Source organism: Dendroctonus ponderosae, unplaced genomic scaffold, assembly GCF_020466585.1.
Source record: "Dendroctonus ponderosae isolate FM_Combo_2020 unplaced genomic scaffold, Dpon_F_20191213v2 Dpon_F_20191213_1, whole genome shotgun sequence".
Taxonomy (NCBI): Eukaryota; Metazoa; Arthropoda; class Insecta; order Coleoptera; family Curculionidae; genus Dendroctonus; species Dendroctonus ponderosae.
In genome coordinates, this window is record NW_026017110.1 from 44950325 (window position 1) to 44955453 (window position 5129).

The window sequence follows — 5129 nt, forward strand, 5'->3', positions numbered from 1 at the left end:
TGTGTTGTAATGACAAATATTGACCAAAATTATTTCTTTTCTTTCACAATTCTTCAAAGTTCTGTTTATTTGCAGTTGATTCATCCAAATCATTCATTGATGTTTTTCTACATCTTTAGCAGCGTACAAAACCTGAGAAAACCCTACTCAATTCAGTTAATCTATGCTTCACGATCGCAAATACTTAGAACTGCCATTCTACAGTTTGATGACATGTGAGTTGAACGTCTACAATTATTTGAATATACGTTAGGTTTATTAAACTGGTTCCATTCAATTTAGTTATCGACAGTTCAGCAAATAGTACAGGGATTCTGCATTTAATTTGCCGTTTGATGTTCTGACAGTACCTTATTAACGTGACATGATTGATTGCATCACCACTTCTGGATAGATATGGTACCACCATCAAGATCAGTTATTTGGCTTTGGACATGAATGAAGCATTCGTTTTAGCTGTTTTTCATACACGCGCTTCAGATTTTAAAGATTCTTGAAAACTGTGATTAAAAAATACTGCTATTCCGGCAAATACAGAACCAAAGAAAACAGTAGAAAAAATATACAGGTATACAATATATGCCATAACAGTTATAGGAAGTCAATATAAATGGCAATATAACACAGAAACATCAAAAATAAATTTGATGTCAAGATCCATTACCCTGAACTTCACAACGATTTTAAAAAATTGACACTCAAACCCAAAATAAATGTTCAGATTGCAAGTTACTTGATTAAAACAAAGTTAAATATGTATTTTATTGGCATTCAATGATCAAAAAGCGTTGAACTTGATAAGAAAAAACTTTTTGCTTCGTCAACTTAAAACTTATTAACCTCCTTCTGACGAATCGCAGTATGAATTTTCTTGGATACACATTTCGCTCTAACTAAGCACATGGGCTCTGACGCTTATGGCAGTCGTGGTTTCGAGGGTCTTGGAGACGGACAATTGTGACAATCATCTGAAAATTCAAAAATAAATGGTACCCTAGATGTTATGTAACTGGTTTATGACGCTATTTCGAGCTAATATTAACAAAGTAGAAATTAATCTATTTATTACCAAAACATACTCATACTCATTTTTGATCAAACGCCACTTACCTACAACAAATAATGTGTATAAATAGTTTTAGCAAAATGTTCAGTCAAACTTAAAAATTTATACGTCTTGTGCGATTCTATTTGTTCAGTGGGGAGAGATTTCATTTAGACACAGCAGTGATTGGTACAAAATTTAATATAATGAAATAAAACTGAAGATTGTCACAACTCGTATCACTTATTGTTAATGTAGTTTACGTCGTTGTATATTAACAATTATTTCGTCTTAATAAAATTAATATACCGTTTCGTCTTATTCGAGTATATCTTCTCGGTGTCCTACTTCTCTGACCCCTTGTTTCTACACTCTACTTCTTACTCTGTTATTGTCTACAATTAGCCACGTCTTACATTACTAGTAAAATTCTGATTTATTTTCCTGACTGCGTGTACTTATTATGATATTCCTAACTTTCCTGGGTTTCAGTCAAAGTGTAAAGTAAAAATTTTGAAACATCGTTTATTTCATTACGTTTCGGCGAGACAACAGCGCCATCATCAGATTTAAAATTTGACACAAACTACAAATATCAATTCACAATTAAAACATATAAAATTTATAATTTACAAAGTGTTAAAACATTCATTAGTTTTTGGGGAAAAAATTTCTTCCTTTTGGGAGAACAAAACATTTTAAAAACTTACCTCATGATTGTTAAAAGTTAACGTCCTTTTAGATCTTTGCCTTTTTGAAAGCTTGAGTTTGTCTAAATTATTTTCAACATTTACGAGAGTGGTATGCATGTATCGAGATAAGCATAGTTTTAATTTTTCACTAGTGTACCGGGTGTTGACATTAAACAAGTGGTTTCAATTACTTGATTCTACGAAGGGTCAATAATGTTATCAAACGTCGCATGTTTTGCATTAAAATAATTATGTAAATCTTACCAGTGGCGTGCGTACCTGCACGCTACAGAATTAGTTAAAGAAAAAATGTTACGTCACTGAAATTTTTTATTATTGCAATTGTATGGAAAATTCTTTGTCATATTCCCAATTAAAAATCTCTCTTGCATTTTTTTGCTACAACATGCTGCTAAGTTTGTAGTCAGATTTGTCGTAAGTTGATCAGATTTGTCACATTTAAATGGGAACCATCCATTGTATTGGAACATATATAAACTCATACCAGAATCTTGTTCAAATTATTAATTTTGCATGTACTGGCCCGCGCGTTATTGTAGTGTGTAGCACATACATCACTCAATGGCTTAAGTATACAAGTATCTAAATGTTATAAAATTATAAAAGTTAGAAGTACAGAAGCTTATAATTACAAGTGCCCAAAAATTAAACCTTTGCGATCTTTACACTCTTATAGAGTCTTCTTCTGAGATGAGCTACTCCACTTCGACGCATATGCATATGTCCTCTTGGCAGACTATTGGCAGGGTCCATTGTGCGATGCAAAATGCAGTTCTGCATCTGAATTGGGTTTAGACAAATTCTTCTAGACGTGTGCATCTAGCAAACCCCCAGATAAAAAGTAAATGTGGTGGCCAGAGCACAGGTCCACCACGCCCAATCCGTCTGTCCGGAAACTTCGTGTTTAAAGAATTTGTTGTTGCTCTGGCCTAAAATATGAGTGCACTTTCTTGTGATTTTTGTGAAAACCATACCGTTTCTCATTCCCACTGAAAAATCGTCAAAGAGGTTTGAAAATTTATTCTGCAGCAGAACAATATGGTTATTTTGCGGCATCTTATTTTAAATGCAATCACTTTTAGGCAGCGGTCCCACAGCAACCACTGTCATCAACTATCACCCACTACCACCGACTAAAACATGGAAATCTGCAAAGAACGGCCTCACAGCAGTCATTCACCAGCCTCATCGCCCACTTCGTCAAGTTCCCATTTTTAATACCATAAAATGCTAAAGGAACGTTTGCACTTACCGTTTGAATATTATTAATTATCATGGTCGGACGCTTATTATACAAACGAATTATTATTATTAGTTAGTAGCAGAGTTATTATTTAAACTTATTTATTATTTATGGGGAAGTGTGGCAAAGGACATCAAGAACCGTTTTTTTTTCTGGATGCCTTTATAAATTGAACATTCATTGTTATTTAGTCGTATCCAAAATTCTTAGAATTTTATATAATTTGTTTAAGAGCACAGCGTGAAGGCTCCCCTTTTGTAGATATCAAATGGCAAATATGTCCCATGTTCTTGATATAACCTTATCACATTCTTCATAAATAATGAATAAGTTTAAATAATCTTCGCTTGTATAATTTAAGTGTCTGGCCATGATTTTTAATTATTTTCAATAGATAGCGAGAGCTGAAAGCATTTCTTTCGCATTTGATTGTATTAGAAATGACCACTTTCGTCATCGCAAGTGAGAGCGACTGTATTGAAAATAAGATGCCGCAAAATTGCCATATTAAAACAGTAAATTGACAATATTTCGAAAACTAAACACTTTTGTTATAGACAACTTATCACAATCCTACTCTTATTTTTAATACCGAATGATACACCATTACTAAAAATGGAAGTTTCCATTTGAAAAAAATTAATTTTGGGTGGTTTTCACAACGTCAATTTGAAACTATTTTTTTTAACACATTATTTAATAGTAAATTGTCGAAATTCCATTAAAGTGAGTACTCTTCAACAACAAATGCGGGTCAAGTTAAGTGGCACATATTCCTTTATACGAAAAATGAAAATTGTTCCAGTGGTTGCAATTGTCATTTTTTTCATAAAATTTCATATTTCTCTAAAACGGTTAGAATTAGTTATCGGATATGATACATGAAATTTATTTGGAATTTTAGTAGATTTCAAAAATCAAACAATATATAGGGTGTTCGATTTAAAATAAGTAAATTGATAGCTACTTCCGGTATAATAGGAAATGTGGCTATCTTGAAAGTGCTTTAGAAGGTGCCATCTTGAAAGTGCTAGCCCCCAACGACTGCGATTGATTTTCCGTTTTTTCCTATTTTTTTTATAAACTTATATTGTCAAATATACGACAAAAATTTTAAATACAAGTTTTGGCTTTATTTTGGACCTTTTTCGTTTTCCATAGCAGTCCACCACGCATGTTCGCACATGCCATGCACACAAAATATTAAATGCCAAGTAACGTTCTGCAATTTTTTAAATTCATACAGGGTGTCCGGATAAGGGTACAGAGCGGCCGTATCTCGACAACGGTAAGGACTAGCGGTTTCAGGAAAAAATCCTTGCAAGTAAAGTTGGCATAAAAAATGGGTGGAAAATGTATTGAAGTTCGTAGCTTTACTATTAGGGGCGTAACTTCTACCACAAAATAAAACAATCTTAGTATCTCCAAATAAGGGCAAATGAGCTATAACTTTAGAAACGTCATTTGAGAGCTTGGGTAATACCGCATCGTTTATCTCTCAGACATTTTTTTGTATTCCTCATAATAAAGGACTGGTTTTCAGTACTTAAATTTTAATTTCTCCTGAACCACTTAACCGATTCCACTATTTTTTGCCTTGTTTGAAAGATCATTTTAGTGTCTTTTAAAACCCATTTTTCGTTAAACCGTTTGATTTGAAACAAGTCAACTAAAGTTTAGATTTTACTTGTTGCGCGAGGTTTTGAAAAAATATGCATTTTACTAACCCCGAATCGTATATGTTGCGTATTCATATCGAAAATGCTGCAATTGCGTCGTGACAATATGCAGTGCGATTTCCACAAAGAATTTTTTTTCACGGACAAGTGTTTTCCAGATTAGCGAGGTGATCGCAGAACCTGCAACGTAGAAAATTTTGTTAACGTTTTGGCCTACGTGGAATACGATCCCGTCTTAAGCACGAGAAAGATATCGGACGACCTGGGAGTTCCAAGAACAATTGTCCATAAGATTCTTCAAAATAATAAATGCATCCCTACCACATTGTTTTACACCAGGCATTAAATAATACTGTAACGGAAATGGCCTGGGGTACTCACGTTTGGAATGGGGGATCGAAATTCATGGTATTTCAGTAAATGGGAGCCCCATTTGGGCCCCATTTACT

At 33.7% G+C, this 5129-nt stretch overlaps 2 long non-coding RNA genes across 5 annotated transcripts in view; one reads left to right on the top strand and one right to left on the bottom strand.

The window, feature by feature from the left end:
• The window catches only part of LOC109541412, a 23598-nt gene that overhangs the window by 6963 nt on the left and 11506 nt on the right, over window positions 1-5129 (top strand). Inside the window, exons 1-2 of one of the 4 annotated variants that reach the window (XR_007281749.1) lie at window positions 12-215; window positions 254-399. The exons of 1 other annotated variant lie outside the window; for it this stretch is intronic. This is a non-coding gene — a long non-coding RNA (uncharacterized LOC109541412). Of the gene's footprint in view, window positions 1-11; window positions 216-253; window positions 400-5129 lie in introns of those variants that run through there. 2 more of the 4 variants (XR_007281747.1, XR_007281744.1) reach the window with 2 other exon arrangements.
• Window positions 744-5129, bottom strand: part of LOC125504855 — a 6168-nt gene continuing 1782 nt past the window's right edge. Inside the window, exon 2 of the long non-coding RNA XR_007281751.1 lies at window positions 744-968. This is a non-coding gene — a long non-coding RNA (uncharacterized LOC125504855). The remainder of the gene's footprint in view (window positions 969-5129) is intronic.